General features: G+C 41.5%; 1 protein-coding gene across 3 annotated transcripts in view; it reads left to right on the top strand.

Moving 5' to 3' along the window:
- Positions 1-1,541: 1,541 nt before the first annotated feature.
- FGF13 (fibroblast growth factor 13) overlaps positions 1,542-13,704 on the top strand; it is a 493,670-nt gene continuing 481,507 nt past the window's right edge. For 2 of the 3 annotated variants that reach the window (XM_047716157.1, XM_047716163.1), the window contains exon 1: positions 3,144-3,441. The gene's annotated coding sequence lies outside the window, so the exon portion shown is untranslated. Of the gene's footprint in view, positions 1,616-3,143; positions 3,442-13,704 lie in introns of those variants that run through there. The other variant, XM_047716160.1, reaches the window with a different exon arrangement.

Genomic DNA, 13,704 nt, shown 5'->3' on the forward strand with positions numbered 1-13,704 from the left:
AGCCTAAAACAGCTTTGAGCAATTGGTGCTATAAATACCAGAGGAGGAATTCTATTATTAAATGTCCTTTGTTCATAGAAGCTTCAGGCGGAGTGGTAAGGTTGAGAAGTAGAACCCCTTTTCTTTTTCTTTCTGGTGCTTTTAGGAGTGTGGTGACTAGAACGGGCAGGGCTAGGCGCACGCCCCAGAGGTGGGCAGTCCAGTCAGCGCTGCTCTGGCTGGGGCAGGCCTGCACTATCCCATTGCATGCTGGGAAAAATAGAATAGCCAGGAGAATGTGAGGACGGGGACAACTGTTCCTGTTTTGAAAAGCGTCGGAAGGATGTAGCTACAGGTGGGGGGTGAAGGTCTGCCCCGAAGAGCAAAGCCCAGCCAGGAAGTCGTGCCCCCGGCCAGGCCGGAGAGCCGAGATTTGGGCTGGACTCCTGACAGCACCTGTGGCCCCAGGGTCTGGTCCTGTCCCTGGTGATGATGGAGAACTTCTTCCCTGGAAATTCTGCACGTGTTTGTGAGTCCGTTAGTTTTCGTTCCAAACAAAGAGATCAGAGAAGCTCTGATGAGTGGCCAAGAGCTGCTACAGAGAAGTGAAGAGCCAGTTAGGTCAAGTTTCAGCCTTCCCTGGTTCAGAGAGGATTCCCTGCCAGCAGCCATGAGAGAAACAAAGGAGGACCTCGTCTCTTGGGCATCTTTGACCTAAACTACACCTCAGGGGGAAGCCGCACTTGGCATTACCCCCCCACACACACTCCCCTCTCCTCATCCCCCCCTCCCCACTTTCCACTAGGTGGCACTTGCTGAGGTGATCCCTGTGGCCTAGAACATACTGGGCATGCCTGCATGGTGTGCGCTATAGGGATAACAGAAACGACAACAGGACACGGGGCTTTGCAAAAGGAGCAAATCACTAGGAATGTAAAAAGTAAATTTAAAAGTAATGAGGACCTAAATGTACCCATATGTGAAGTGGGAAGTTTCAAAGTTTCAGCCTTTTCTGAGCTTTCTGTGTGCCCAAAAGAGGAGCTTATTTTGGAAGTGGAAGAAGTATGATTTTTTTTTTCCTCATCAACTCAAAAGTGGTTGAACCAATTTAGCTCAAACTATAAAAAGACAAAACCAAATGCGCTCTGGTACAAGATTTCTGTGTGGAATTAGAGTGGAAGCAACTAGAGGGGTGAGAGCATAGAGACGTGGTGCCTGGCCATCTTCTCCTGCCAGCTGATTTTTCCAGATGCCTATCCGAGGTATTAGGAGTGGGTTCAGGTCCTGGGGTTCCGAGTCAAATAGGCAACTAATTCAAAACAAAATCCTCTTTTTCCTTGAAGGTTACTGGAAGTTTCCCGGAGTCTGAAATTATTTTGCTAAACATTCTCGTTTTTATATAAAGCTACCAGTGGAACCAAGATGATCTGTATGTGTTTAATGAATGAATTTAACTATGTATTGACCAATTAGAGAGGGAAGTGGTCCAGACCTGTTAAGAACACAAACTGTGGAGACAGGTACACCTAGGTTCGTAGCCCAGCTGTTACCCTTATCCCTCTTTCCAGCTGCTGGAACTTGATACTGAGCCTGCTGCTTCTTCGGTAGAACCCAGATGAAGATACCTCGGGCTTTGGTATTAAATAAGATGACAACCACGAAACACTTAGAATGGCGCACGATGCATTATGAAACCCCAAAATAGTGGTTATAAAAGTCATCGTAGCCGTGGTAGTTAAAAAATTGGGGATGGCGGGCCACCTGGGTGGCTCAGTGGGTTAAGCTTCTGCCTTCGGCTCAGGTCATGCTCTCAGGGTCCTGGGATCGAGGCCCGAATCAGGCTCTCTGCTCAGCAGGGAGCCTGTTTCCCCCCTTTCTCTCTGCCTGCCTCTCTGCCTGCTTGTGATCTCTGTGTGTCAAATAAATAAATAAAATGTTAAAAAAAATTGGGGATGGGGCGCCTGGGTGGCTCAGCGGGTTAAGCCGCTGCCTTCGGCTCAGGTCATGATCTCAGGGTCCTGGGATCGAGCCCCGCATCGGGCTCTCTGCTCAGAAGCCTGCTTCTTCCTCTCTCTCTGCCTGCCTCTCTCTCTACTTGTGATCTCTCTCTGTCAAATGAATAAATAAAATCTTTAAAAAAAAAATTGGGGATGGCTCGAGGGCTTGTCTTCATGTGCTTTTCTACCAAGTCATCTAGATCAGTGTTTTTCAAAAAAGTAGAAATTTGCTGGTGACCAGCAATAAGAAATATGTTTTAGGTGGTGATCGAGTACACATTAACACAGAAGGAACAAAAGTTTCCCAGAATAATACTTACCCTTACCGTGTGCAAAACCTGCTCTTCTACTCTAGGCTACTTTATCGTATTCAATTCTGTTCTAGTCTACTGTACTTATTTTATTTCCATTGATCTTTAAATGTTGATACGGCCCACTATCTAGATTTCACTACTGCCTAATGGGTCATGGCCCACTGGCTGTTGAACACTTCGCTAGATGAACCTGGGGAAGGCACTTAGCCCTCTCTGGATCCCAGGGAGCTGTTTTCTTCTGAATGATCACCTCTGGCCAAGGTTTGGAGCCAGAGTCAATGTTCCCTGAATTTTCTTCCCCATTCAAACTACCTGTTAGGACAATGAATGGCAGCTGCCGAGTGATTAGACATCAGGCCTCCTCAGACTTTCACCACTGTTCTGGCTCCTGGCTGAGGACATTCTTTTCAAGACCCTTCTAGCAAGTCAGGCCAGCATCCGGGTTTGGCTGCCGAGTCTGGCACAGATGTGCAAGTGCATGGGAGCAGGTATGCCTATGAGAGAGGGGAGAGAGAGAGAGAGAGTGTGTGTTAGGAATTGGGGAAAACAGGGAAAGGACTGCCAAAATTCTCATTTTCTCTCTCTATTATCTACCTATCAAGTTTCTGCCAGATTGGAGGGGAATGCCCACTCCCCTGTGTAGTAACACTTTCCAAAAGGATCCTCCTTCTCTGGAGGCATCTGACCCGGTTTGGTCCCTTCGCCTTGACAGAGCCTTGGTCCAGTAAGATGATCTGACTGCAGCTGGTCTTCCACACTTGGAACAATTTGGAAGCAAGGGAACTTGGGGAAGGAATTTGGTTTCACTAAAAATAGCTGCATTACAGACCCTGTGACTTGCCACTCCTCAGAACAGTCTGATGTGAACCGCACAGGGCCCACTGACCCCTGCAATTCCTTGGGACTGTTTGCTTGCCCTGCCCAGAGCCCTCGAAACCAGGAGGCGCTTAGGGAGTTGAGGGTGCTTTGGCTCAGGTGCAGACTTTTGCAAATCTCAGAAACGCACGATGACGGTATGACCAAGAAGCCTCCTCCCGCTGGGAGCGCGTGAGTCTTGGCACTAATAACAACAGGCCCCTTTAAGATTTTAGTTCATGGTGGGATCTCGTTTTGCTCGTCACTGCCAAGCCCGTTGCATCTCCACTTCTAAGGTAGGTGAAAGCAAACTAACTGGGGAAATGCGACTGGAATTGTGATCCTCTTGGGTAATCGCTGAGAGCGGGGGTTGGGGGGTGGGAGGGACCAAATGTCAGGGCAGGACATAGCTTATAAATAAAAGTCTAACTCCATGCTCCCAACACATGGATCAAGCCATGGTAATGTTTGGGGATGATTTCCCTTTCTTGCACCCTCCTACCAAAAACCAAGGGTGTACCTAGCAGGAAAGCACCTCAAATGTTAAAATTCATCCTTTCTCAGCTTCTCTACCTAGAGCTGCTTTGTTGTAGATGCCTTGTCCTTCCCATCCTGCTGGTAACTCTCAGAATGTGACTCTGGCTCAGGGCCTTGGTTATCTGTGTTCGCCTCTTCTGCTACACCACAACAGAGCATAATAGAGACCTGCCTAGAGCAGGGATTCCTATCATTCAGGCAGTCCCCAAGAAAGAGGGAATCCAGTCCAGGTACACAAAAGATTTGCTTGGATTCCGTTTCCTTCCTGAAATACTGCTGTCCGGACTCATCTCTGATTTGTAGCCTGTTTATAGCTGTGGGCCTTGGAAGAAGGCTTGGAATTCAACGGGAGCTGGAGACTTCTGGGGTAAGGTTAGGAGCCTTTGGACAGCAAAACAAGGTGCCTTAGTTGCTGGCAGGTTGAACACTAGCAATTTCTTGCTTAAAGTTGACTTGAGAGCACTGTGCTAAGAAAACTACTCTGCCAACTTTCCAGCTTGCCAAACTAAGGTGTTTTCATGTAAGTGAAGAGACACTCCAGTAACAGATATGCTCACTTCAAATGAAAGCCATACTCTTAAAATATTACATGGCTGGAAGAAACAAATCTTCCAGTGCAGGATCATGGGTCTCTGCGCATTTTGTAGAAGAATGGAATATACCAAATGATACTTGAGAATTCTCTCCCCTCCCCACTTGGTTTTCTTTCATCCGTCTTCAGGGTAGATGAGTGCCCAAAGAGCACGAAGTTAAAATCTTGAGCCCAGAAGAAACATCTTGGAAGTCAGGTGGTTTGTTTTTCTTACTGGAGCCTAAGTTGGGATGAGTGACTCTCTGGTTTCATCCTCAGATTGTTGCCTCAACTTTCACTGTGACCTCAAAATGGATACGTGCTGGATATTTCCATTTTGAAGCCATGGCTCGATCAGCATCACATCTTACTGGCACTTTCTCCTTTCCAATATTACCATTTTAAGGTTCGTTCATGTTGCTGCAAAGCAGGATGAAATGTTTGGAATTATTTTCCCCATGTTGCACTGGTGCAGCCATATGGCATCATGGATGCCATGTGCTGGTCTTACCACCCAAACATGTTGTCACATCTGATCGAAGGTCATCAGGGGTTTTGCATTCAAACTGGGGATGTGTTTTATTGAAACATCCTAGAGAAAGTGAGTTGCTGAAGGTTGCCTCCAAGTAGCGCACTTGCCTAGCACTCTGAACAAGTGATTCCACTGATAAGATCTCCATGAACTAACAGCTTTTCAGGAATGCATTTGTCAGTAAAGCAGTGATTCCCAAGCTCCGTTTCATGAACCAGTGCCAGGCTGGGTGCCCAGGAATCATCTGGAAAGATCATTTAAGAATATAATTTCTGGGCCACATCCCTGGAAATGCAGTCTGAAAGGATCTGGGAGTGGAGCCCTGGTAACAGGACTGTAGCAAGCAATCCTGGTCATTCTGATGCATGGCCAGATTTGCGAAGCACTGTAGGAGTCAAAGTCCTGCTGTATTTGTCTGTCTGTCTGCCTCAAATCTCTCAATGATTTCCTTTTGCCCTTAGAATAAAGTTCACACTTTTTTCACCTGGCATTCCCCAGGCCCTCCATGATCCAGCCATGACCCAGCTTTTGAATCTTATTTCTTATCATTCCTCTCCACCAACCCCTCCCCCCGTCAAGTCGAATTAAACACATACCCATTTTGCTCTCAGGCCTATGCACTTTACTAATGCTATTCGCTTTGACTGCTGTGTCCTTCCTCACTTTTCTGCACACCCCAATCTGCCCCATTTTTCTTGGTCTATACCTTAGTGTGCATAGAAAGGACTTGGAGGGTTTCTTTTAAATATCGCTCCTGGGACTCACTTGTGGGGATTCTGATGCATCAGGTCTGGAGCACCTCAGAGAATGTGATGCTGGCCATGCTTTGAGAAACAGTACATCTAGCTCAAATGTCATCTCTCTCTCTCTCTTTTAAGTAGTCTCCATGCCTAGTATGGGGCTTGAACTCCCCAGATCAAGAGTCACAGGCTATATGGACAGAGCCAGCCAGGCACCCCTCCAATGTCATCTCTTTATAAAACCATCTCTTGAAGCATTCATGCTTCCTCACACTGGCTCCCATAGCATTTTGTTTAGAGCTCTGTAATTTAAAACTTCACTCTTTTTTTTTATTTGAAGTATGGCTATACATTATCATTTCCCTCACACCACAAACATTCAACGAGTACCCAATATAAAAGGTCTCTCTTTCCTTCAAGAGTCCAAGCTGCTTAGGAGACAAGATCTCTGTCCGTTGATCTCGGGAAACACCTTGGGCATGAGTGTGGAATGTCAGGGGCCATGGCAAAGCTTCAGTCACTCTGGGGTAGATGAGGCAAGGAAATCACCTGTCCGAAGATGAAGCTTTATTTCAAGCTAAGAGATGTGGATAAGAGGCAGATCCTTTCTGTCTCCATGTCCCCAATCTGAGATTTATGCATATGAGTGGGATCTGAAAAAAAAAAAAAAAAAAAAGAGTGGGATCTGAGAAGGCTTCGGGGGTTGGGCAGTCTCAGAGCACAATGATGACTGGATTCCAAGGAGTCTCTTGGCCTAGGTAGGATGGGAAAGCACCTGGCATTTCTAAATACAGTAGTTCCGTCATAAGGGAGGGATGAACACAGTGCCAAGGTGGGGGCAGAGGGGGGCCAGGAGACATTGGGTGATGGACATCTGTCAGGTCTTTACTTGGGACAGGCTTCCCTTCATTGCTTCATCTCGTGCCTCCCTGTAGCTCCTCTGGAATTGTCTGTTATTGAAATTCTACAGCTCTTTCATGATTTTTAATTATATAGTAAATTTATATAATTATAGTACATAATTATATAAAGCATGTGTAATAACCATTTTTACTAACCTAGTATGTATCCTTCCAATGTTTTTATTCTCGTGTAATTATGTGAAGCATGCATATGTGCACATATATACATGCATATGTCTCTTATTTTATTTTTTTTAAGATTTTATTTATTTATTTGACAGAGATCACAAGTAGGCATAGAGACAGGCAGAGAGAGGTGGGGGGGAAGCAGGCTCCCTGCCGAGCAGAGAGTCCGACGGGGGCCTCGATCCCAGGACCCTGAGATCATGACCTGAGCCAAAGGCAGAGGCTTCACCCACTGAGCCACCCAGGCACCCATGCATCTGTCTTTTAAATTATAGATTATTTTTTGGAAATTATATCATGTTACACTTTTCTGTATTTTATACTTCTTGCATTTCTGAGCTGTGTGACCTTAGGGCTTCAGTTTCCACATCTAGAAAATGAGGATTGTAATACTACCTATCTCACAGGTTGCTGTGAAGATTCAGTGAGTCAAAATACATAGAACACTTAAGATAGTGCTCTGTGTGAGTGTTTGTTGTTATCATCGTTACGGCCATTCACACTCAACAAAACCTACACATTGGCTGTTCTTGCTTGATTTCATTGTTTTTAATGGCGGCACAGGATTTTGTGATATTGATGGAGACCAATTGATCCAACCATTTGATTTTAAGCAGACATTCAGTTTGTTTCCATTTTTTTGGTCGCTAAAGAGCAGCATTGCAATACACACCTTTGTATATATACCGTCACCTGCACTTGTTTTTCTTACGCTGGGAAGATTTCTGGGAATGGAATAGCTGGGTTGGAGTGTGTATATGTTGTCTTAAATTTCACTAAATATTGCAATACTGCTTTTTAAAAAGCACGTAACAAATGCACAACTCCACCAGTAATGTATGGGTGTATAGCTTTTCCTGCGATTCCACCAGCAGTTGATTTTATTACTCTTTTAAAATTTTTATAGACCTGTGAGTTTCAAGTGTCATCTTATTGTTACTTGAAAGTTGAGTTTCTCTGGCTACTCATGAATGTGAAGCATTTTGGGGGGGGGAGACAAACAAAAACAAAAACAAAAACAAAACCCAAAAATCCAAAAATAAAACAAAGAAACTGTTGACCATTTGGATTTGCTTCATCTGTGAAGTGGTTCTTCATGTGCTCTGCCTATTTTTAAAATGGGTTGTTTTTCCTTGTCAATTTGTAAGAACTCCTAGTACATTATAGCTATAAGCCCCTCATCTGTTCTTTGCATGCAGCTATGTTTCCAATTTCTTGTTTTATTTTAACTATTGTGCCTTGTGCCAAATTTTAGAAAAATTCTATGTAGTCAGATTTTGTTTCTAACTTCTGGGTTTTAAGGATTGGTTAACAGGGGTGTGGTGCATGTAGTTTCCCAGATTTTCTTGCAGGACTTTCACTTTTTCCATATGTAAGTATGTCTTTATCTAGAAACTGTATTGATTTTTGGCATAAAACATAGGTTCAATTACATATTCTTTCAAATTAATAGCCAGTTGCATCCATACTGTTCATTAACAATCCATCTTTCCCCCCCTCAAATGAAGTACCACTTTGGCCATGTAGTAAATGCTTATGTATGGGATTCAATTCCACATTTTCTATTTTATTTTCAGATCTAATTGCCTATTATTCCTATGCCACTACTTAAGGTTTGACTTGATTATGGTGACTTTAGGGTATATTCTGATATCTGGCCTGAGATGTGTCTCTCTCATTATCCTTGTTTCTCATGGCTATTCTAAGGATTTTATTCTTATGTATAAGTATTATGTCTATAAATAAATGCCCTCTTTTTCTCTTGAAAAATGTGGGGAATTTTACTTGGATTAAAGATATCGATTTGGAGAAAATTAAAATTTTATGATATAAAGTCTCATGATTTTTTCATTTATTTTTTTCTGCTTTTGCTTTATGTCCTTCAGTAAGCTATTGCTGTTTTCTTCACACTAGTCTGACACTTGTTAGATTTAGTCCTGTGTAGACTGTAGGCTTTTTATCATTATTCTGAATGTCATTTTTCCTATTTTCATTTTGTGGTGTTGATCCTTGAATATAGAAACACTATTTTATATAGTAACCTTGTATTTCTTGGTCTTTTCTGATGTTTATATTAGTTCTTTCTTTTTGTTGGGGGGAGGGTCGGGTTTTGTTTGTTTTTTTTTTTAAAGCTAAACTCTCCAAGACAATGTAGAATAATAATAGGGATGGGGGAATTCTAGTCTACTTCGACATTTTATTTGAACGGGTGAGTGTTTTGCCATTTGAAATAGTATTTTGCATCTGTTTTTGGTAAACAGTCTGTATTAGTTTAAGAAATCTTCTAATCCTGTTTATTTTTTAAATGTATTAGGAATGCAGCTGAATTTGTCAATTGACTTTTAAGTCTTTCTTGATGTCATTATTCATATGATTTTCCTCTAATTTATTGATGTAATGAATTATGCTGATAGATCTGGTACTGAACCTCCTTTGCAAATGTAGTCCTATACATCAGTAATTTCTGTGAACAAACCAGCCAAGGCCTCAGTGGCTTCAAAAACAACAATCATTTGTTTTTGCTTATGTTTTCTTCAGGTTATTCGGGGTCTGACTGATCTAGTCTGGGCTTGTCTTAGTGGTTCTGCTTGTCATTATAGGTCTGTTGGTCTTCTGAGGTTGCTTTGCTTCATGTTGTTGTGTCTGAAGCATCTCCGGCCCGGGTACCTCTTATCCTCCTGCCAGGGTGAATAGGCTAGCCAGGCTAGTCTCAGAGTGATTGCAGAAGCACAAGAAGGAAGGCAGGTGGAAATGCGTGAAGCCTCTTAAGGCATAGGCTGGGTAGTGGCACACTTCTGCCTCATTTTATTTGTCCAGAGTCATTTGGCTTATTCTAAAGTTAAGGGGCAGTGAAATGTATACCATATCAATGGCAGGAACTCCAGAATCACTTATATCAATAAGATGTTTTAAGAAAACCTCAGGGTAACCACAAAACAAAAACCTATAGTAGATACACACAAGAGAAGGAAATGAAAAGATACCACTATAGAAAAGCATCAGTTCACAAAGGAAGACAGCAAGAGAGGAAGAAAGGAACAAGGGAACTATGCGAGAGCCAGAAAACAATTAACGAGTGCCATAATAAGTCCTTACCTATCAGTTACTACTTGAAATTAAAATGAATTCAATTCTCTAATCAAAAGGCACAGAGTGCATGAATGGACAAAAAATCAAGACCTACATATATGTTGCCTACAAGTAACTCACTTGAGTTTTGGGATACTCACAGGCTCAAAGTGAAGGGATGGAAAAGGACATTCCAAGAGAGAGAATGGGTAACTATACTTACATCAGACAAAATAGACTTTAAGTTAAAAACTGTAACAGGAGGGGCACCTGGGTGGCTCAGTGGGTTAAGCCTCTGCCTTTGGCTCAGGTCATGAACTCAGGGTTCTGGGATCAAGCCCCCCATCGGGCTCTCTGCTCAGCGGGGAGCTTGCTCCTCCCTCTCTCTCTCTGCCTGCGTCTCTGCTTACCTGTGATCTCCGTCAAATAAATAAATAAAATCTTTTAAAAAATTAAAAAACAACTGTAACGGGAGACAAAGAAGGTCATGATTTAATGATATAGGGGTCAATTCATTTAGAGGATATAACAATTTTAAATATATATGCACCCAACATCAGAGTACCTAAATTGATTAAGCAAATTCTAACAGATCTGAAGGGTGTTGTAGACGACAATACAATAGTAGGGGACTTCAGTTCCCCACTTTCAGCAGAGAACAGATCATCCAGACAGAAAATCAATAAGGAAACATTATTGGACTTGAACTATACTTTATACCAAATGGATCTAAAAGACACATACAGAACATTTTATCCAACAGCAACGGAATACACATTTTTACCAAGTGCACAAGGAACATTATTCAGGATAGATCATGTGTTATGCCAAAAAACAAGTCTTGGCAAATTTAGAAAGACTGAAATCATACCAAGTATCATTTCCAACCACAATGGCATAAGACTAGAAATCAATGATAAGAGGAAACTTGGAAAATACACAGATAAGCAGAAATTAAACAACATACTCCTGAACAACCAGTAGGGCCAAGGGTGAAATCAAAAGGGAAATAAAAAAAAATATCTGGAAACAAATGTGAAAATGCAAATATGGTATGAGATGTGGCAAAAGCTGTGCTAAGGGGGAAGTAGATAGTGATAAATAATTAAGAAAAAAGAAAGATCCCAAACATCTTAACTTGATACCTTCAGGAAATTTATACCTCAAGGAACTACAAAAACAAGAACAAACTAAGCTCAAAGTTAGCAGAAGGAAGGTGGTATCAAAGATCAAAACAGAAATAAATAAAATAGAGAATAGAAAAATAATTAAAACTATCAATGAAACTAAGAGTTGTTTTTCAAAAAGTTAAAAAAAAATGGACAAACTGCCAGCTGACTTACCAAGAAAAAAAGAGAGAAGACTCAAGTAAATAAAGTTGTAAATAAAAAAGGAGGCATTACAACAAATATGACAGAAATACAAAGGATCATGAGTGAGTGACTACTATGAACAATTTTATGGCAACAAATTGGGCAACCTGTAAGAAATGGATAAATTCCTAGCAACATACAAACTATCAAGTCTGAATCATGAAGAATTAGAAAATCTAACCAGACCAATAACAAGTAAGGAGATTGAATCAGTAATCAGAAACCCCCCAAAACAGAAAAGCTCTGCACGACATAGACTCGCAGGTGAATTCTATGAAACATTTAAAGAAGAATCAATGGCAGTTCATTTCAAACTCTTCCAAAAAATAGCAGAGGAGGGAATACTCCCAAACTCATTTTATGAGACCAGAATTACCCTGATACCAAAGCCAGATAAGGGTACTACAAGAAAAGAAAACTGCAGCCCAATATCCTTGATGAATATAGATAGAAAATTTCTCAATGAAATACTAGCAAACTGAATTCCACAGGACCTTAAAAGGATCATATGTGATGGACAAGTGGGATTTATCTCTGGGATACAAGGATGGCTCAACACACACAAATCAATTAACAGAATGAAAGACAAAAATCATATGATTATCTCAATGGATGCAGAAAAAGCATTTGACAAAATTCAGCATCTTTCTATGATTAAAAAAAAAAGCCTCTCAAAAGTTTGTGTATAGAAGCAATATACCTCTGCATTCTTGGGTGGCTCAGTCAGTTGAGCATCTGCCTTTGGCTCAGGTCATGATCCCAGGATCCTGGGATAGAGTCCCACATTAGACTCCTTGCTCAGCAGGGGGTCTGCTTCTCCCTCTGCCTCTGCCTGTTCTGCGGGCAGCTCTCCATGCTTCTGCTCTCTCTGACAAATAAATAAATAAAATCTTTAAAAAAAGAAAAGCAGTATACTTCAACATAATAAAGGCCACATGTGACACACCTACCGCTAACATCATACTCAAAGGTGAAAGGTTGAAAATGTTTTTCTCTAAGATCAGGAATATGCCAAGTGGGCCCACTCTTACTGCTTCTATTCAAGTTAGTACTGGAAGTCTGTCCAGAGCAATTAAGCAAGAAAACAGAAATAAAGGGCATCCAAACTGGAAAAGAAGAAATGTAATTGTTTCTGTTTGCTGATGACATGATCTTATATTTAGAAAATCCTAATGACTCCACCAAAATCTCTTAGAACTAATAAGTAAATTCAGTAAATTTTCAGGATACAAAATCAACATTTAAAAATCACTTGTATTTCTATACAACAGCGATGAACTATGTGAAAAAGAAATAAAGGAAAGAAGAAAGATATTTTACAAAATCATCAAAAAGAATAAAATACTTAGGACTAAATTTAATCCAGGAAGTGAAAAATGTATACACTGGCAACTAGAAGACATTGATGAAAGAAATTGAAAATGACACTAATGAATAGAAATATACGCTATGTTGATGGACCAGAGGAGTTCCTATTATTAAAATGTATGTACTATCCAAAGCTGTCTATAAATTCAGTAATTTATCTGTCAGATAATTCTGATGGCATTTTTCATAGAAATAGAAAAACAACCTTAAAATTCATATGGAGCCACAAAAGAAATCTTAAGTAGCCAAAGAAATCTTAAGAAAGAAGAAAGCTGGAGGCCTCACACTCCCTTATTTCAGATTATATTACAGATCTGTACTGGTCAAAACGGTAGGACATAAGAACAGACACATAGAACAATGCAACAAAATCAAGATACCTCAAAGTAGGCAAGAATAGTTAATGAAGAAAAGATAGTCTTTTCAATAAATGGTACTGGGAAATCTGGATACCCACATGCAAAAAAAAAAAAAAATGCAGTTGAACCCCTATCTTACACCATTCACAAAAATTAACTTGAAATGGATTAAGTAAGGCCTGAAACTATAAAACTTGAAAAGACATCTGTCTTGGCAATGATTTTTTAGCAAAAAAATGAAAAATCCAATTAAAAAATGGGTAAAGTTGGGGCGCCTGGGTGGCTCAGTGGGTTAAAGCCTCTGCCTTCTGCTCAGGTCATGATCCCAGGGTCCTGGGATCGAGCCCCGCATCGGGCTCTCTGGTCAGCAGGGAGCCTGCTTCCTCCTCTCTCTCTCTCTCTCTCTCTCTCTGCCTGCCTCTCTGCCTACCTGTGATCTCTGTCTGTCAAATAAATAAATAAAATCTTTAAAAAAAAAAATGGGTAAAGCACCCAAAAGGACGTTTTTTGAAAGAAGACATACATATGTGGCCAAGAGAGGGCGCCTGGCTGCCTCAGTAAGTAGAGCCTGTGACTGGATCTCTGGTTGCCGAGTTCTAGCCCCATCCTGGGTGTAGAGATGACTTAAAAAATGAAATAAAATCATTGAAGAAAGGACAATAAACAAATGTGGACAAGAGGTATGTAAAAAGGTGCTTAACATCATCATAATCATGGAAATACAAGTTAAAACCACAATGAGATAGCACCTCACACCTGTTAGAGTGGCTGTTATCAAAAAGACACGAAGTAACAAGTGCTGGGGCACCTGGGTGGCTCAGTGGGTTAAGGCCTCTGCCTTCAGCTCGGGTCATGATCCCAGTATCTTAGGATCGAGCCCCGCATCGGGCTCTCTGCTAGGCGGGGAGCCTGCTCCCCCTTC

Source organism: Lutra lutra, chromosome X (genome assembly GCF_902655055.1).
Source record: "Lutra lutra chromosome X, mLutLut1.2, whole genome shotgun sequence".
NCBI lineage: Eukaryota > Metazoa > Chordata > Mammalia > Carnivora > Mustelidae > Lutra > Lutra lutra.